Source organism: Jaculus jaculus, chromosome 1, assembly GCF_020740685.1.
Source record: "Jaculus jaculus isolate mJacJac1 chromosome 1, mJacJac1.mat.Y.cur, whole genome shotgun sequence".
Classification (NCBI taxonomy): Eukaryota; Metazoa; Chordata; class Mammalia; order Rodentia; family Dipodidae; genus Jaculus; species Jaculus jaculus.
This window is the reverse complement of record NC_059102.1, coordinates 54,448,721-54,470,253: the sequence shown is the minus strand read 5'-3', so window position 1 is coordinate 54,470,253 and position 21,533 is coordinate 54,448,721. Positions and strand designations below refer to the sequence as shown.

Below are 21,533 nucleotides of genomic sequence, written 5' to 3'. Positions count from 1 at the left end.
TATAAATGTTAACAATGTCACAGTAAGGATTCCAGTGATGAGAAGTCAATAAAATCCTAGACAAAGAATTCAAAAGAATGATTATAAGAATGTTCAATAAAACCAAAGAAAACATGGATACATTTCTGAATAAATTAACAGAGAATACAAATAAACAGGTAATAAAATAATGGATGGAAACATGGGATATGAAACATGAACTCATTAAAAGAATAAAAAGTAATGAAAAACTTAAATTGAAAATTTGGAAATGAAAAGCCCAATAATTCAAATAAAAACCTAAGTGGAAAACCTCACTAGTAGAATGGAAGTTAGAACATCAAGGTTTAAAGGCAAGGTACAATCACAGTGGTACACACTTTTAATCCCAGAACTCAGGAGGCAGAGATAGGAGGATCACTGTGATATTGAGGCCAGCTTGAGACTACCTAGTGAATTCTAGGCCAGTCTAGGCTAGAGTAAGACCCTACCTTGAAAAATCAAAATAAATAAGCAAATAAGATAAATATTCAAACAATAAAGATAATATATTAAGAAAGCACAAAGAAAACATGCAAGATCTTTAGGACTCCACCAAAAGAATAACCTTAAGAATCATGGCATAGCAGAGGGAAATATATAAGTTAAAGGCACAGAAAACATAGTCAATAAAATCATAGCACATTTTTTTTTCCACAGATATGAAAAGAAATGTTCCTCTAAGTACAGGAGGCACTTTGAACACTAAGTATGCAGAATAAAGGAAAGCAACTTTTAAGCTACAAGAGAGAAGCATGAGGTTACATGTAACCAACAGAATAACAGTAGATTTACCTCTGAGATTCAGGATGATGTCTATGTCTCTGCCCATATCATCCCTTTCTCATACTCCCCATTCTCTGGATGCCTTGGCTCAGGCTGCTCTTGATACATGGAGTCTACTTAATATCACTTAATATCTGCACACCATTCTGATAATCCTCCAGGGCCACTGGGCTGGAAGATAGCTCAGAACAATTAAGCTGTTAATACTGTGTGTGTGCTATTATTTATAACATGTGCACACATATTTATTTCTACAATATGGAATACAAGTGTACCTTTATAATATAAGCTATAAAATTTCACCATTCTATTCTCTATCACATTAAGATAGCTCACCCCAGTCAGAATGGTTATCATTAAGAAAACAAATCACAAATTCTGGTATTGATTCATGGAAAATGGAAACTTTATACAGCATAGGTAGAAATGTTAAATCAACCCAACCACTATTAAAATCAATATGAAGATTCCTCAATAAACTATAATAAAGCTACTGTATAATACCACTCCTGGGAATATATCTGAAGGGATCCAACTTGAATGCCTCAGAGATCATGTATATCCATGTTTATTAAAGCACTAGTTGCAGTAGCCAAATTGTGGAAGCAGCATAGATGTTTTCTCAGTTCATGAGTGGACAAAGTATGAGTTCCATGCACACAGTGGAGTTTTATTCAGCCATGAATAAGAATGAAACTCGAGTCAAGCATGGTACTGAATGCCTATCGTCTCAGTACTCAAGAGACAGAGGCAAGAGGATCAGGGGTTTAAGGCCAGTCAGACGGTATATGAGGCCCTGCCACAGATGAAAAAAAAAGGAGATTTGGGATTCTCTTGACTCTGCCCTCCTTGCTGTATACAAGTTGGTATTACAGACGAGTGCCACTTTTGTGCCCAGCTTCTTCTTTATGTGTATGTTGAGAATCTATTATATATGCTGGAGATCTGTTTTGAAGGTGTTGAGGATCCATTATGTGGGCGATGGGGTCTGTTATATGGGTGCTGGGGATCCACACTGTAGTCAGCAAGCTTGTGGCACAAAGCTTCTTTAACCTTGAGCTATCTCTGCAAACCCATCTTTCAGAAATTCTTGAAAATCATTAGCTATTAATGTATATTCCTCATGTCATTTGTTTTTCATTTTAGAATTGAATGAACTACATGTTAAACTTTATAAAACAATGCTGCACAACTTTTTTCTCATTCCTCAACTGTTCATTTTTTTTAATTAAGTAGAAACTTTGCATGGACACACCATATGTTGGCACCATCATTTCCCTCCTCCCTTTCCATACTCTACTGAGGACCAAACTTAGTGGGATTGCTGGTATTCACCATGGAGTTTTAGGTTATGACTTGTGAGAGCAGCAGTCTGTCATTGTGGGGAGGGATATGTCTCTGGATATTCCTTCCTGTCCTGTGGCTTTTATATTCTTTCTGCCTCCTCTTCTGCAAACTTCTTTGAGCACTGGCAGGTGTACTTTAATTCTACCTTAGTTTTGGATTCTAAATAGCTTCTGGATTCCTGCTTTGGTGCATTTTGAGTATCCCCAGTGTCTGTCTGCATCACCCTGGCCCAGGTTATCAGGCTTGCTGTGAAAGCAGTACACTTGCTCACATCACCAGTTGCTGTGTGGTTTCAACTGGGCCCTAGCTACTGTGTGAGGGGTGGTTCAACTCTTGCCAGGGAGTCAGCTATCTGTTCTTGTCTTATTGATAGATGATGGTTGTCCTCAATTCTCACTGTTTTATGAAGAAGAAAAGCAGATTGTCCAATGGAGAGTGAGATCGTGGTAGATTAAAGTGCATAAACATTGTTAATTTAGAGATATTTTGGGCTGGAGAGATGGCTTAGTGGTTAAGTGCTTGCCTGTGAAGCCTAAGGACCCTGGTTTGAGGCTGGATTCTCCAGGACCCACGTTATCCAGATGCACAAGGGGGTGCGCGTGTCTAGAGTTTGTTTGCAGTGGCTGGAAGCTCTCGCGCACCCATTCTCTCTCTCTCTTTCTCTCTCTGCCACTCTCAAATAAATAAATAAAAATGAACAAAAAAATTTAAAGATATTTTGATGGATGTAGCCTCACTTTTGGATGAAGGCTAGTGGAAGCTTCTCATTAGAGTCCATTATCTTGGTCTCTAGGGTTCTGAATTGGTTCTTAGTTTTAGTTATGAGTCCTTTCTTCTGAGTGGATCTCATAGACAATGAAAGAGCCATTGGTTGCCCACCTAGGCCATGTGCCACTATGTACATCTTGTCAGGTTGATTATTTTCATATAGCAGTGTCCCCTGCTTGCTCACAACATTTCTGATCATTTTCCCCCAGCAGCTTTTCAGCATGGCTTACATGGGTCCTGGAGAACTGAACCTGTATCCTTTAGCAAGTGCCTTAACTGCTAAGCCATCTCTCCAGCCCTCACACAACTTTTATTGTTTTATGGTGGTTGACAAGGCTCTGGATTGTGGCATAAGAAATCTCTGTGTTCAGATACAGGGCTTAGACAAAGTCTAGAGCTACATTACTTCTTCCTTTCAAAGTATACTTAAATGAAGACCATATATGACAAAGAATTAATAAATTGAGAATATAACTCAGGCTAACTACAATGCATCAGAGAAAGACAAAGGGACAAGAGCTATGTTAACAGTGAAAAGACTTTGGATAGAGAAAAAGGAGATGATGCATGTCTAGTAAAAGTTTGATAAGGAGTGGCTGAGGGGAGGCAATACTTGAAATCAGTAAGAATTTCCAAACTAGATGGAAAATATGAATCATTATGTACTAGAAGAATGAGTTACTATCAGCCTACAAGAAAATCAATTCTATCTTTAGACACAGTGTGGTGAAATTTCAGTATGCAAAGTAAAAAAAAATTGTACAAGCAACCAAAGGAAAAACAACCTTAAAGGAATGAAAATTATATTGTCAGCGCTAAAAGTAAGGAAATGGTTTCTATTACAAACAATTTGCAGAATCAGAAATGTTTTTGAGTACTTTTGACTTAGACTATAAGTATTTTACAAAATATGGTACCTGCTATTTCCTCCCAAGAACAAAAGGCTCAAGGTCTGTTTGTTTTGTATCAAGCTATGAGTTTTACAAAAGTATTGACCCTAAAACTATAAGCCCATTAAAAATACTCTCTCACAACTAGCAATGCAGGACAAGTGGCTAGTTATTGAAACATCTGGGACTTTAACATCTTCCATTTCTTGCAACTAGAAATTTGCAGTCGGTGAGCACCCTCCTCCCCTACCCCCCACACACATACACCCACACATATGTGAACATGCCTACATACCTATGGAAAAAGATGGAAATTTTGCAGTTAGAGTTTTCTTTAGTTTAATTTGCCTGAAATTCTCACTCATAAAATCATGTTATTTACCAATTAATTCACACACAGATTCAGCTTTCCATGTCCATCACAGCAGCAATGGTGACCATTGGTTTGAGAAAGACTCAAAATGAACAGCCTTTCAAAAACTCTTGACCAATCAGAATAGCTCTTGTGTAATATGTGTAACTTATGACTGAAACAGTCTATAATGAGCAGGTCTTTACTACTCTTAGACCTTGCTCAAGTCTCTCTGATGTGTGCTATAGCATTTTCATTGCTTAGCACTGCTAAAGTTCTGTTGATGTGGTTGAGAACAGACCATTCATTGCCTTCCATGTAACTTTCAGGGGATACTTGTTAGTGAAGATGATTAGTACACTAAAACAAGTATATTGGGAAAATTTCACCGCAGTGCCTTTTTTTACCAAGTAAGTGAAGAATCAGAAGGGTGAACTCTGAGACTGCCCCACAGGTGCCCACCAGAATATGTATCCCAGCAAGGCCCCAGGATGGCAGAGATGGCTCTCAGCATCCAAGAGTTAGGGGCTTATCATTATTTTCTTTCATCACACCACTTATTTCCTTTTTTCTTTTCTTTCTTTTTTTTTTTTTTGTATGCAGAAAAGTAAAACAGGCACATAAAACAGCAGAAACATCAAATGGTGTATTTTAAAGTATAATTGAAAACATTGAGTTAAGCCTTACTTAATGATGTAGATACTCTTTTTTTATGAAAGTTATTTTTCTATAATATTTTATTATTTATTTTGGAGACAGAGAATGAATGAATGAATATGGGTGTGCCACTGCTTCTAGCCACTGGTGCACCTAGCTTTAGGTGGGTCCTGGAGAATTGAACCTGGGTCCTTTGTGCTTGCAGGCAAACACCTTAACCACTAAACCATCCCGCCAGCCCAATGTAGATAATCTTGAGTGGGCAGAGACCTGGTTGAATGCCTTATCATTCTAATAGTATGTGAGGTCTACTTTCCACTTATAGAAAATCCAATTTTTGAACAGCAAATGTACTGGGACATAAACACATATGCTATAAAGGAATGAGTATAGAAGAAGAAAGGAAAATATATAGTGAGACATAAAGAAGTGATGATAAGCCCCTAACTCCTGGATAATAACAGGCATCTCTGCTTCCCTGGGATCCGGCTAAATATATCATCACCACAGAGGGCTGTTTGACTGTTCAGATTAGAATGCTTTCACAGAACAGAATGCATGTTATCAAAGCAATTCAATTATTTTTCAACTTTATAAAGCACAAATGAGGTTGTTTATGAGATTATTTATTTAATTATTGTTATAGGTCAACTGAATAAATATTGTATAAAAAGTAGAAAAATAAAAGTATTGCCAAAATATATTGAGGTAGCAATAAAAAATTTAGGCTGGGTAATATTTGTATATAGCTTTTAGGCATGATAACATAGGAAATAGTAAAGTAAATTCATTTGCCAACAAATTACAAACTGAAAAATATACGGCAGCTTATAACAAAAGTAAATGCTTTAAGGTTTAATAGATTTAAGTGACATTTTTGTCTATTAAATATGTAGAAATACTTCCCAACATTTCAGTGAGTGTGGGCTAAGATGTAGAGAAATAAAACTCTTATTAGGATGAGACTATAAATGATAGCATATCCTGGAGGTGGGGGAAGGTAAGTTGGTAATATATATTGAAGACTTTTAAAATAATCATGCTATTTGACTCCCCTGATTTCAATTTGGTGGGTTTATCCTTGAATATAAAAATTTGTAGGAAGGTTTAATTGCAATTTTATTCATCACTGTGATGCTTGCACTTTGAAAAATTGGAAAAAATAAATGTCAAGCAATAGGGGATTAATTAAATAGATTATAGTTCATCCATATAAAGGAACATCATGAAATTACAAAAGAAATATTAACAGGGATAGTTTTTCCTCATATATTTTATGGTATAAAATGTTTTATTTAACCCTACTTTATTAAGAGAGAAATATATACTGAGGAATATGTGAGGAAGCATAGACATGGAAGTTCTAATAGTGTTGTGGGCTTTTACTAGGAGACCGAATTATAGACTATCTGCTGCTTATTTCAATTTTTACAATGTTTTCTAGTAATAGATATACATTTCTTTTAGTAAGAAAAGACAATATAAGTTTCTGTAAAAGTTAAACATTGACATAACACATAACTCATATGTTTTGAATGGCTCATAATACTTTAGTGTTATATTAAATTTGAAAGCCACAGAAAATGAATGGCATGTGTGCATATGACATATATACTCTGCTATCTCAGGAATTATTAGAAAGCATTGGACACTGAATTCGTTAAATTAGTCATCAAAAATGAGAATAAATTAAAAATATAATTTGCAAAAAAAGAAGTACATGGGTAGAAAATGTTACTCGCAAAAAACATAGGCAGATCCCAGTGCCAAGCATGAAATGCCTCTTGTCAGTTGTTGGTCAAGCAGGCCACTGAACCCATCTCAACACTGAAGCAGACTTGAAGTGAACCCAACATGACTCAGGGAAATTTACCAAAGAATGAGTGGAAAGATTTTTAGAGCCACACATTGGGTCATGACATGCAGAGACATTTCCTCCTACCCAAAATGAAAGGCTAACACCACAATGCACCACCCACATACCTCAACAAGGAGGGTCCCTGTGGAGGGAGGGGTACAGGGAGGAGGCTAACAATGGTACCAACTTGCCTGTATTCACTGAGTACAAAAATAAAAGAAATTTAAAAAATTAAAAAACATTACAGGCTTTTGCCAATGCATTTTGTTGGCGAACAGAACTAGATGATAAAATCCTATTATTGTAGGTGTCTATGTATCAATTGTAGGATATTGAGAGATCATGCTGATCCTGAGCTAAAAGACTCCCCACTGCTGGCCTGCATCACAGTGCTGGAAAGTGTCATGCAGGCTGTTTGTGGGGGGGCGGGGGGCGTTAATCACCAATACTCTTAACCAGCAGTGGACATCGCAAACTACACAACTGATGAATCAGGTAAGATGTACTCACTACTGAAATAGTGACATGACTGATATGGAGGTAACCAACTGTTCTCTGATTAAATTTGTTTTGTGTACCTTTATATCCCTGCATTCTATCTATCCATTTTCCTATCTACTATACCATCTTTTGTTTTGTTTTGTTTTTCAGGGTAGGGCCTTGCTCTAGCTCAGACTGACCTGGAATTCACTCTGTATTCTCAGGATGGCCTTGAACTCTCAGAGATCCACCTACCTCTGCCTCCCAAGTGCTGGGATTAAAGGCGTGTGCTGCCACACCTGGCTGGCTTTACAACCTCTTTTAATCCCTTCTTGCTTCTATTCTAGTTACCTAACCAGTACTACTGATACTACAGCTTTTAAACAAATAAAACTACCCCAAGTTAGAACTCGTCTATGATTGAGAGAGAGAGAGAGCGAGAGAGAACATGAGGTGTTTGTCCTTCTGATCATGGGTTACCTTGCTTTCCAGATACATCATTTTCCTGAAAATGTCATAATTTCTTTTTTCCATACCACTGAATAGAGCTCCATCGTGTATATATGCCACATTTTCATTATACATTCATCAGTTGGGCATCTGGCCTGATCCTATTTCCTAGATATTATGAATACAGAAGCAACAAATGTGGCAAAACAAGTATCTCTATAGTAAAGACTACAGTCTTTAGGGGGCCTGGCCATGAGTGGCGTAGATAGGTCAAATGGTAGATTTATTTTACAATTTTTAGAAATCTACATACTGATTTCTATAGTGGCTCTACATGTTTACAGTCCCACCAACAGTAAATGAGGGTTCCTCTTTCCCCACACCCTCACCAGCGTTATTTGTTGTCAAGTGATTTTTCAATTACAGCCATTCTGACCATAGTGAGATGGAATCTCAAAGTTGTTTTAATTTGCATTTCCCTGGTGGTGTAAGAGGTTGCACTTTTTAAGATGTTTATTAGACATTTGAATTTCTTCCTTTGAGAATTTTACTGAGTTCCCTGTCCCATTTTTTGATGGGCTGATTAATTTTTTTTAATTTGATTTATTAGTTTTCTTTTCATCAAATACAGGAAGTTTGGTACCATTGTTTAGGCTCATCTATGATCTACCCCCTCCCATTAGACCCTCCTTGTTGATGTAAATGGGTCGTGCATTGTGGAGTTAGTCCCCAGTTATTGGTATGCTAAATGTCTCTGCAAATCATGACCCAACATGTGACTCTGACATTCTTTCCGCCCCCTCTTCCGCTAAATTTCCCTGAGCCATGTTGGGTTCATTTTTGGTCTGCTTCAGTGCTGAGGTGTTGGGGGCCTCTGAGGCTCTGGCTCTCTGATTTGGTAGGAGTTGATTTTTCTCTGCGTTGGTCTCCTTCCCTTTGTGATGGTATCTGGTTCACAGGAAAACATCACCCTTGCTTGTTTCACCAATTGTCCTTAGTATTGCTTAGTTTTTGAGTTCATTGTATATTATAGATATTAATCTTATGTCAAATGTAGCTAGAGATTTTCTCCCATTCTGCAAGTTGCCTGTTGACTCTGATGACAGTTTGCTTAGCTGCATAACAGCTTTGTAGTTTCACGGGATCTCAGTGGTTGAAGGTTGTCTGATTGCTTGGACTATGGGAGTCTTACTTAGAAAGTTTCCCTATGCCTAACTCCTAGAGTGTTCTCCCTACTTTTTCCTCCAGTCATGTCACAGTTTCAAGTTTTATATTGAAATGAGAGCATCAAGACTGAGTACCTGTCTTGTCATAGTGCCTTTAAAATTCTCCTAAATTTCCAAAAAGTGAAATGAGTGTAAAATCATAAGTAACAAGTTATTTACCTTCTAAACTCACTAAAATTTTAAAAATGTAATACTATTTTCTGACCCGGATTCACTATTTTTTTTCTTTCTCTTTTTATGAATACCAATAATGGATTTACCATGCCAATTAAAATAAATATCTTATTGTCTTTGTTTAATGCCTTTAATATATATTTTATGTTTATTGACTATAATATAATGTTATATTAACTAGGTCAAATAACTTCCTCAATTAACAATATCTTTATTTGAGTTGCCAAGCATAAATTGCATTGATTAATTATATAAAACATAACGTTTTCATGTGTATATACACTGTGAAGTGACTAAAATGAGATATTTGGTGTATGTGTTATCTCATCATAATTATCATTTTGTGTGTTATGAGAACACTTAAAATATGCGGACTTACTGTTATTAACTATAGTAATTTTGTTGAATAATAATTTTCTTGAACTTTGTTTTAGTTTCTTTTTGGTGATAAAATATACTTTTATTTACTTTGTTGAGTCAGAAGGTTGTAAAAATATTATTGCTAAAGTATATACCAGGCAAAACTGAAAAGTCCTTTAGAGTCCAGTTACCTTGGAGCTTATTTAATATTTTCATGCAATATATACTTGGATTTTTAAATAACAATTGCAACAAACAGCAGAAAGAATTTAAGAATGCTGCTCTTGTGATCCATACAAAACACCAACATTTTGGGTTGTGCATAATTAAAGAAATATCTCACTGTTGAAAATCCTATGATAGCCAATATATAGAGGCATGCCTTTATGTGAGCACAGTAATGCAGTTTAGAAAAAGGGGGGATCAGAAAAAAGGGGGATCAGAGTGGAACTATTCAGTTTCTTTAAAACCATTGAGCAAGAAAAGTAACATTGAACTTCCATACTAACTTTATACAACTTCTATAGTACCTTGACTTAAGTCCAAGAGCAAAGTTAAGACTCTTATTTTTGGTAAACAACTGCAGAGTAAACTTAGATGACTCCCCCCTGGATTTTACCTTGGAGCAGCCTGTTTAACATTTTGTTTTAAAAAGGGCAGGTTTGGCACTTTTATACTGATGTCACCAATGTTAATATTTCTTGGGATCTCAGGAAGATTCATATTCTTTAGGGTTGGTACAGCAGGGGCTGGAGCTCCTGCTAAGCCAGCCTCAGATTTCTCCAGCTTATTCTGTGCATCAGTCTGTATAACGGTCTCATACATGTTGGTCTCCAAGACCATTCCCTATCACCATTTCTGCAAGACTATTGTGAACCTTGTCTACATGGAATATTAAATCCAGTTCACATTTTCAAAACACTTGTCTAATGTTTCCACAAACACTAGAATTAGATCTAAAATGCCAAGTTCACTTTCTGAGAAAGCCACACAAACGACAAAATATAGTGTTGCATAATGTCTTATTAATCAATTTGTTGTCAGATCCTCCAATAAGATTTCACTCCATAGATCACAGTAAGATACACAGTTTAAGACTATCGAAATCCTACTAGGAAATTACAAACATTTTCCTCTCTCTTAGACACCAAGTGGAAAGTCTCCCTAAGGATTTGCTGCTGCGTATCTACACTGTAAGGGTGGTAGAACTTGGACAGCCCAGGCTTCCTGTGGTTGTGGAGGATCTCCTAGGTCTCCGCTGGGACTGGGCAACGGATGGGCGCTCTGGGGGGAACGGAGTGGGGGGGGGGACTGGGCGTGTCGGAGGCAGGCAACCCCGCCTCTGGGATGTCCTGCGATCCTTCCCTACCCGCCCCCCCCCCACCCGCGAGCGCCTTTTTCTTTCTTTTTTTTCTTTTTTTTTTTAGTTTTTTGAGACAAAATCTTATTCTGCAACCCAAGTTGGACTTAAATCTGTTCTCTCTCTGCCTCAGCTCCCTGAGTGCTGTGGTTACAGACATGGGCCACTGCACCCAAGCAAATTCATTTAATCATACCAAAATTAGCCATCTTTCTAGCATCCAGCCTCTGGTAACTACCATTTTACTTTGTTTTTATGAGCTTTTCATTATTATCTCTTTTATTTTTTTTAAGTTTTTCTAAGTTTGTCGAGGTAGCGTCTCACTCTAGCCCATGCTGACCTGTAATTCACTTCTCAAGGTGGCCTTTAACTCGCGGTTATCCTCCTACTTCTGCCTCCAGAGTGCTGGGATTAAAGGCCTGGACCACCACCCCTGGCTCCTTATTCTTTATGTAATAAGTTCAGGACTTGATACTTGTGCACAGGTGAGAGGTTATGAATATCCAGCTACCCATAAATTTAAGTCTTTGTGTTAGTCAGCATACTAAACACCAAAACCAAAAAAAAAAAAAAAAAAAAAAATCCCACTGTCTGTCACAGAGAGAAAGGGTTTATTATGGCTCCAGTTTTGGAGGTTCCAGCACATAATCCATGGATTTTTGTTGTTGCTGCTGTTGGTTTTTCCAGGTTGGGTCTCACTCTAGCACAGGCTAACCTGGAATTCACTGTGTAGTCTCAGGGTGGTCTCGAACTCATGGCGATCGACCCTCCTACCTCTGCCTCCCAAGTGCTGGGATTAAAGGTGTGCTCCCCATACCCAGCTTTTTTTTTTTTTTTTTTAAGTTTGTGGATATGTTAAGCACATCTCAAGCAACACTTCAATTATTGCCTAGAAACAAAGGCTTGGAGGGATCAGGGTCTCCCTGCAGCCTTGATGGAAATGTGCTCAGTAACCTAAAGGTCTCTGACTAGGTGGTAGCTCTTCAAGGCCCTGTCTCCAAGCAGTGCTTCCTGAAGACCATGCTTTCAACACCTTTTCCTCTGTGATCTTTCAAGATCCAGAGTCCTGGAGCCTCGCTCTCCACCACTGAGATGTGTCAGGCCCAAAATTCCACCTTCCATTTTCTTTCTCCTGCCGTATTTCTTTAATTTTTTTTTTTTATTGACAACTTCTATACTTCCAGACAATAAACCATGATATTTCCCTCCCCTCCCCCACTTTTCCCTTCACAACTTTGCTCTCCATCATATCCCCTCCCTTTCTCCATTTGTCTCCCTTTTATTTTGATGTCGTCATCTTTTTCTCCTATTATGAGGGTCTTGCAAAGGTATTGCTAGGCACTGCGAGGTCATGGATATCAAGGCCAATTTCAATCTGGACAGTTGCATTGTAAGTAGTGGTACCCTTCCTTTGGTTCTTACATTTATTCTGCCACCTCTTCCACAATGGACCTTGAGCATTGGAGGGTGTGATAAAGATGTTTCAGTGCTGGACCCTCTGTCACTTTTTCTCAGCACAATGTTACCTTCTGGGTCATCCCAGTAGTAATCACCAGCTGAAAAGAGAAGCTTTTCTAAACAAAAGTGAGAGTAGCATTAATATATGAATATTAAGTGTAGTGTTTTCAGGACAGTCTGGTGAGAATAATATATGCATAAGGCACATGAGCTTCCCTGCCATAGGCTTTTGATTAGGTTTTCAGTACCAGGCATGTATTCTCTCACCAAAGAGTGGGCCTCCAGTCCATTTAGAGAGCAGTTGGTTTCCCTCAGTGCAGACATGCCACTATTGCACTCGTTTGGACATTTGGCCTGTCTGGACAAACTTGAGGCTTCCAGTGTCCACTATTCTCACTGCTGATGACTTCTGTCTCCCATAGGGCTGCATATAGTGCAGCTTTTAGTTGGCTGGTCTACAAGGAGATGGTTTGCAGCTCAGCACCATCTTGATTTTTCAGTGACCTTGATACCCACTCTTGCCATATTTCTAACAAAGTTTCTACCATGGTGACATGTTGTAAACACTATACCCCCATGACTAAATAGATGTCAACACCTGGAGAGATCTCATCTAAAGTATGTATGTACACATGTGTATATCTACATTCATTTAGCAATGCTTTATACATTGCCTTAGTGAAGTATTTGATGAAAAGAGAATAGTTAATAAAAATTGTGAGTATGTTTTACCACCCAATTATCTAACTAAATTATCAACTAAAGCCTGCAAAATGGGCACCATCATGCAAGTCCAGAATCTGATACCTTTCCTGCCTCCGTTACTAGAATAGATGTTAAATTTAAAAACTTTTAAGCTTTCGTGAGAGATCAGAAGGGATGACTTGTACCACATCTGACTTTGCAGTTCCCCTGAGGTCTCCCTGCTTATGGGAACTCTTCACAGGCTAGGATGCAGAGGCTTGCTACACAGTTAAGATTTTTCAGTATATTGTAAAAATACACTTGGATTTAACTAAAGAGTTTTGTTTTTTGCCCCCTCAGGGTGGCCTTGAACTCACCATGATCCTCCTACCTCTGCCTCCCTAGTGCTGGGATTAAAGACTTGCGCCATTACACCAGACTAAAGATTTGTTTTTATGATGTAATTCACACGCTATGAAATTCATCAATTCCTAATGTTCAGCTCAATGGGATTCTATTCTCTGTTTTTCATCATCATACTCATTAAGAGCTCCTACCCTCTGGGCTGTTTTGCAACTCTTCATTTGCCTCTTCTGTGGAGTGTGTGCAAGTGGACTGCAAATGCACATTACATAATTCGCTTCCATGCTCTCAAGGTTCTTCCATGAGATAGCATGTATTAGTACCTCATTAATTAAAAACAAAAACATTTTTGTTTATTTATTTATTTGAGAGAGAGAAAGCCAGGTAGAGAGAAATAGGGCCTCCAGCCACTGCAAAGGAACTCCGGATACATGCGCCACCCTGTGCATCTGGCCCACATGGATCCTGGGGAATTGAACCGGGGTTCTTTGGCTTTGCAGGCAAGCATCCCAACCACCAAGCCAACTCTTCAGGCCATTATGATGATGATGATGATGATGATGATTATAAACTGTTTACTTCCACCTTTCTCGAGTCTACAGAACAGCTTAGGACCCATTCTGGGGATTCTCCACCTACTGAATGACCTGAGCTGCTGGAGCTGCAGACCAGTCTTGAAAGGCCGTCTTGGCATTCCAGTCAGGAACTGCTGGATAGGCACAGAGGGCACATGAGCACCCTCCACCAGTCTGCCACCTCAGGCTGGGCAGCAGTGAACTCGGGAGTGGGAACGGTCCATTCTCCCTGGAACTCCTCCATGGTCACGACCTCCTCAGCGGTGGCCTGCTCCTCCTCCTTGATCTCCTGAGGGTCTCTGCAGAAGTACAGATCCAGCATGACCTCCCAGGGGTGCTCACTGGGTTGGTGCCACGCATGCGCAGGACCTCCCAGGACAGCATCCAGCACGTGAGACCCACTGAGGGAGTTCCCTTGTCACGTGGGATGGCAATGTCCGCACAGCGCAGAGGAGGGTCGGGGTTACACAGAGCAGTGGTAGGCAGGTTGATGTAGGACACCTCCGTGAGAGGCTGGTGGTCAGCCCGGGAGTCAGTCACCACCAGAAGACGAAGTTTCCAGAAGGCTGTCCGGATCTGGTCCGTGAAGGTCCCAGGGGTGAAGGGGCCAGTGATGGGAGTGCCTCCCGTGGCGCGGGGCGCTGGCCTGGGTTCCTGGAGGAGATGACGCTGGCATTAGCGCGGGTCTCGTTGGCAACGATGGGGAGAGCTGCCAGCAAAAGCCTTTCTCAGGCCCTCTTCAGATTGATGCTGGAGAGGCCATCACTCTTCCTCTTGTGGATGGACTGCTCCATCTGGAAATCAAGGCCGGTGCCACCTAAGTGGGTTCCCGCTGCAAGGACTTTGAGGACATCCTCCTTTGTTTGCAGGATATCTAGGGCTCAGGACATTGTGATAGCTTCCCCTTAAAGTTACATTGGGAATCAGGAACAATGCCCCTACATGGGTAGTGTGGAAAGACCCCTCATTAATTTTTGTAGCTTAACAGTATTCCAGCGCACGGTACCACAGCTGATTTATCTAGTCATCAGTTTACCTTATTGATAGGTGAAGTTGTTTCTACTTTGTAGCTATCACAAATAGCTTTGTTAGGACCGTTCCTGGATGCGTCTTGGTTTGAACATATGTACACTCAGTGTTCCTGGAAGTATTAGTCAGAGTTCTCTAGAGAAACAGAATGATAGGATGAATATTTTTTTAAGGGACATTTATTAAATCATTTCACAGATACAGGCTGAGCAGTCCAACCACAATTGCCACATGCTGGAAAATTGAATCCTGCATCCCCTCACTTTCGCAAGGACAGAGGCAGGCAGAAGAGTCATAGGACTCAATAGCCAATCAGACCAAGAGGCTAGACACAAGCTTGTTTCAGGAAAACCAAGAAGCCACTCATGCCACAGGGAAGCCAGGCAAATAGCAGGCCCTAGTACAGGCAGCAGGACAAAAGAAGAAAATCCCTGGCATCTCCTGGAGTTTCTTTAAAAATATATATATATTATTAATTTTTATTCATTTGAGAGAGAGAGAGAGAAGCAGATAGAGAGACCCGGCACACCAGGGCATTCAGCAGCTGCAAAAGAACTCCAGAAGCGTGCACCACCTCACCTTGTGCACCTTGCTTTCATGGGTCCTGGGGACTCAAACCTGGGAACTTTGGCTTTGTTGGCAAGTGCCTTATTGGCTATGCCATCTCTCCAGCTTTCCTGGAGATTCTTTATATACAGTTCCCCAGTGGAAGGGCTGTTCATTCTAGAGGAGGGACTTCCTTGTTCAGTTAATCTTGTCTGGAAACACCCTCAAAGTTTGGCCTAAGAGGTGGGTCTCTCCATTCCTAATCTGGCCAAGTTGACAATAAACAGCCATGACACTGGGTATAGCTCTAGGATCCAAAGTGTTAGGACATGTAACCATCCTTTTAAAAAACTTTTTTGAAGAACTAGTAACTTATTACTACCATCACATCTTTTCATCATTGATGAGTAATGCTATGGGGCTTCTAATTTCTTCATATCCTCCCCAATACTAGTTGCTGGTCATTTTGTTCAGTGACTTTATTATTGCTGTCTTGATGGGTATTTCTACACTGATAGTGATGCATCTTCTTGTGTGCTTATTGTTCAGTTTGTATCTTCTTTGAAGAGATAGCCATTCAAAACAAAAAAGAAAAAAAAAAAAACAGATTAATTCCAACCAAGTAAGTCTGGCCCATCATTAACATCTTAACCTTGAGACACTATGCATGTGGTAGTTTGAAGGATGTCCCATAATAGATTAAGGAATTTTAAAATATTTTATTTTTATTTAGTTATTTATTTGACAGAGAAAGAGGGGGAGAGAGAGAGAGAGGCAGAGACATTGAGAGAGAATGGGCATACCAGGGCCTCCAGCCACTGCAAACACACACCAGACACGTGCTCTCCTTGTGCATCTGGCTAACATGGGCCCTGAGGAATTGAACCTGGTCCTTTGGCTTTGCAGGCAAACACCTTAACGACTAAGCCATTCTTCCAACCCTAGATTCAGGAATTTTATTGAAGCTTAAAACTATGGGCAGATCCTATGGTCTACCCCTAAGGTATGGGAGCATACCCAGAACTCCACTGAAAAGATATGCAAAGTATTTGAATTCTGCCTTTCCTTAAGTATACTTTCTTGTGTTGCTGGCATCTGGTTTTTCTCTCTGTATGGACTTGTGAAATTGGTCAGCTTCTTTTGCCATTAGGGAACTTCTCTATCTCTAAACTTCAATAAATTCCCTCCTCCACAACCATTCCTGGCTTGGAAGTTCATCCCAGTAATATGAGGCTGACTATAGTAGAATTGGTACCTGAGTATGGGGGGTGTGGCTCTGCAATGAATATGACCATGTGGATTTTGGTCTTTTGGAAATTTTGTTTTGCAAAAATGGGCATGGACTTGGTACTTGCAAATGAAAAATCCCTTCTAGAGTGGTAGGCAAAGTTTTATGGACTAATTTTGTGAGAGTTTGAAAATGCTGAGTGCAGAGAGAATTGCATTTGGAGGCTTTGCTTATAAACTTTCTAAGAGAAAGGAAAGATTGCAGAGAACTTTATTGGAACTTGGGTACTGGCATAAGGGCTGGCTGTGTTTGGCCGACCAAGCCCAGAGAGTTTGATCAGGGTTAAATTTGTAATGGACTGATGTGTTTGATTAAGGATATGAAACTGAAAGTTATAAGATTTAAAGCTGGAGACATTCAAGCAAGTTTAAAATTTACTGGCACAGAGTCTGGTTTCAGGTTACTGAAGCTGCTATCTTCAAACACATTAGCAATAACATTAACATTAACAATCTCAAGGACAATATCTCAAATGTTTTCCATGAGAAGAATGTGGAGAATGCCTAAGGTGATTCTACCCCAGAAAGACTAAATGGTAGGAATGCAAACTCTTTTGAAAGGAGTTGATTGAAAGGAAGGAAACTGCTCTTCAAGGTCATGATTTATTTGGTGCCTGAATTAAGAATATGGCTATGTTCTGCAACCCATTATTGGTTTCAGAAGCATGAAAAATACATGGAGTGATCATGAAGTACACATGATGCCAGGAACTGCTGCTAAGATGCAGCATATAGGCAGGGCATGATGACCCTGATGAAGAGGTTTGTATGGAGATTCAAAGACGTTTTGGATATACCAGAAATGTGCAAAGGCTACCATGGAGCACTGTTGGCCTGGTATGGAAGTTTTTCATGGCTATTAAGCCTAGCTGGAAGAGGAGAATTACAAAATCCAGACTGTCAGTCACTGGTCATGATATCATACTTAAACTACAGATGTTTGGTGTTTGCTTGATGGTTATTGAGTTCACATTGTTCAAGTCTCTCCTTGCTATGCCTTTTAGTAGTTGAAAATGTTTGCTCTGTGCCTTTATATGTTGAAATTATATAACTTGTTTGATTTTACAAGACTCACAGCTAAGATACTATCTTAAATATCAGATGAGACTTGGGACTTTAGAACTATCTTGAGTTGGTAAAGACCATGGGGACATTTGAATTTGGACTAAACACGGTATGAGATGGTTATGAATCTATTGAGAGTCTGAGGCAGAATATGATAGTTTGAGTGGATGTTGCCCAATAGATTCTGGAGTTTTATTAAAGCTTGTAACTTGGTGACATTGTGTGCAGATCCTAGGATACAGCCCTAAGGTGTGAGAGTGTACCCAGAATTCCAATCTGAAGATAAGCAAAGTGCTTGAGTTCTCCCTGGGGTTCATGAAGTATGCTTGCTTGTGTTGGTGGTATTCATTTCTCTCTCTCCCTCTCCCTCTCCCTCTCCCTCTCTCTCTCTCTCTCTCTCTCTCTCTCTCTCTCTCTCTCTCTCTCTCTCTTTGCCTATCTCTGCATGGACCTGTGAAAGTGGGTCAGCTTCTTCTGCCATTATGGAACTTCCCTTATATCTGTGAGCATCAGTAAATTCCATTCTCTATAACTGTTCCTGGTTTGGGAGTTCATCCCAACAACATAGCTGGCTGTGACAATACTGAAAAGCCCACTACTTCATATGAAACCAGAAAGGCTTATCTATCTGGTTCTAAACATTTTATAGTTCCAACTATTACACTTGGATCCATGATTCATTTTTTATGGCAGATATGTCTAAATTCATTTATTTTGTATGTAGAGGCACACTTGTCATAATACTATTTACCCAAAAGGTTTTTCTCCAGCCCACCCCTCACTGAATTGACTATCATTTTTTCTAAAAGTCAGTTGACTATTGATATACATACTTAGTATTCAGGTCAATTGTCTATCATCATGTCAGGATGACACTGTCTTGATTATTGCATATTTGGAATAAGTATTGAGATCCAGAACTGTGAATTCTCCAACTCTGTTTTTTGTTTTTAAGAATTGTTTTGTCTATTTTGGGTCACTTGCATTTCTGTGTAGATTTTAGTATCATTTTATTCTTCCCTACAAAAGAGGTGGTTAGGTTGTTGAGAAGGATTACAATGAATACTTTGATAAACTTTGAATATTATCATCTTAGCAATATATTGAATCTTCCAAATGGTGAATACAAAGTATTTCCATTTACTTAGTCTGGTGACCCTGTTGTGCCCATTCTCATTCTCTCTATCTGTCTCCCTTCTCTCTATGCCTACAAATACATTTAAAAAAATTAAGTTTTTACAAGTCTTGTTTAATATCTTTCAAAACTATGTTGTAGGATTTTTTGGGGGGTGCACAAATAATGCACCAGTTTTCTGAAATTCATTTTTAATCATCTTATTCCTTTATTTGGACAATTTCAAATATGTTTTGAATATCACTTTCTGATTGTAGATAGTACATAGAAATATGATTATTTGATGTACTCAGAATTCTTACCTACTAAACTCTTTCTTTTGTTTTTAAACTTAAAAAAACTTTTCAGGCTGGAGAGATTGCTTAGCAGTTAAGGCTAAGTCTGTGAAGCCAACAGACCCATGTTCGACTCTCTAGATCCCATATAAACCAGATGCATGAGGTGATGCAAACACTCACAGTTGCACATGCACACAAGTTGGTGCATATGTCTGGGGTTTAATTGCAGTGGCTGGAAGCCCTGGCTTGCCAACTCTCTCCCCCACTCTCTCTCATTTTCCCTGCTTTGCTCTCTTTCTCTCTCTGTTAAAAAATTACAAAAAAAGTCATTGTGTATATTCATTGTACATTGTCATGTGCTATATAAGGACATGTTCATACAAGTATATATTGTAACTTGAGAAAATGTTCTCCCCTGTCTCCTTTAGAGGTTCTTTATTACCTCTAAAATTTGAAAATGGAGCAAGGCTTCTTAGAATTTTTTATACATAAATAAATTGAATTATTTTGATTAAATATATGCTTTCTATTTCATTATTTTGCTGAAATATCCTGGATAGTATTGTCAGTGAATATTTAATGGAATGGACAAAAGTAGACATCCTGTATGATTCTTGATCTTTGTGGAAAGATTTTCAGTGTCTCACCACAAAACATGATTTTAACTTTGGTCACCAAGGATTTTCAGTAGTCAACTAAGTAGTTTCATGACTAGAAATGTGAAGCCACACATTATTACTTTCTCTGTTTTATAAAAATTGTTACTGTGTTTGGCATCCTAAGGATTTTTATCATATCAAGATTCTCCATGCTCTATATTATCTATAAAAGGGGGCAGTTCCTAGGCTTCTGCCTCTAATAGTATAATTTCTTTCCTATACAACCACATCCGTCCCCAGAAAAACTAAGAAATCATTTAATAGTCCCAGATCTTAAGAAAATAATGCTTTCCATCCTCCTCTCATGCAAGACTTATCTCACTATACTTAATATTTCCATCATTTATGAGAATACTGCAATTTCAAGTTTCCCTGGTCATTCATTAATTTGGCATAGTACCTAACAATTCTTTGGTCTCTATCACCATATGCTAGACCACTGACCTTTCCTTCTGTAGCCTTCATTATTTATCTGAAGTTCTTTTGTGATTTTAGAGCAACTTGGCTATCTTCAGACAAGCAAACAATCTCCTAGGGGACTCTCAAGTGAAGGTTGTTTTTCTGAGACTCACAATGCATTACTTTTCTATTGCCTCACAAAGGAGTACTTCAAACTTAGCATTTTAAATCAACACAAATCCTCTTAAATGAAAGGTATTTTTTTTTCTGACACCTTTGGTATATTACTCATTACTGCATAACAAATTATCACAAATTTAGCAGTTCAAATCAGAATTTTATTTATTAGCTCCCAGTTTTGTAGCTGATATGTCCTTTGATACATGTCTGGCTCCTTCTTTTTCTCTATTCAGACATGAACATAAACACCACCCTCTGATGAAAGCCCCCCTTCCCTACGATTGCATCTTCAGTAGTCCTTCAAACATTGCTAGTTTACAATCCCATTTTAAATCTTCACATGCCTTTAATATTTTCTGATGTTTTAATGTCATAGCACATTTCAACTTTCCTATCAAGATGATTATTTATATCATTTCTTACCTTTATGTGAACATTTTACTAGCATGCATAGCATTGTATCCAGTTAAGTCTTTTACTAACCCTTGAAATAAATTTATTTGTGATTTCCTTCCTGTTTTTCCTTTTTGTTTTTCCCTTTCTGTTTTTTTTTTTAATTTATTGTATTGTATTGTGTAAAACTTCAATGACTGACAAAGCCAGGCTGCTTTATTTCCAGAATAGACACAGCTGATCATTTAATACTCAGTGCCATTAACTGTATAAAAAACAAACCCAAGAACCTTTCCTCTTGGTGCAAAATTGCTTTAATAGTTTAATATATGTGATCATGTTGTTGAACTTTACTAGTATGCATAGCATTGTTTGCAGTTAATTCTTTTACTTTCTTTTCTATGTAAAAGATATAACATCTGAAATAAATATATTTGTTATTTCCTCTCTGTTTTTTTTTTTTTGTTAATTTATTGTATTGTATTGTGTAAAACATCAGTGACTGAATAAACCAGGATGCTTTACTTACAGAATAGACACATCTGGTCATTTAACACTCAGTGCCATTAATTCTAAATTCTAAATTAATTTAAAAAAAAAAACAAAACCAACAACCTTTCCTCTTAATGCAAAATTGCTTTCATAGTGTAATAAATGATGAAAAGAATTCAGAGTCAATTTATAAAGTGTTTACTTGCATGTAACAATTCATACTTTAAAATAATTATCATCCCACAAATGAGGAAATCAACAGCT

The 21,533-nt window shown here is 38.5% G+C and overlaps 2 pseudogenes; both read right to left on the bottom strand.

The window, feature by feature from the left end:
- LOC101594336 overlaps window positions 1-13,515 on the bottom strand; it is a 31,897-nt pseudogene extending 18,382 nt beyond the window's left edge.
- Window positions 13,516-13,866: 351 nt separating this feature from the next.
- On the bottom strand, window positions 13,867-14,696 carry LOC101594628 (annotated as a pseudogene).
- Window positions 14,697-21,533: the final 6,837 nt, after the last annotated feature.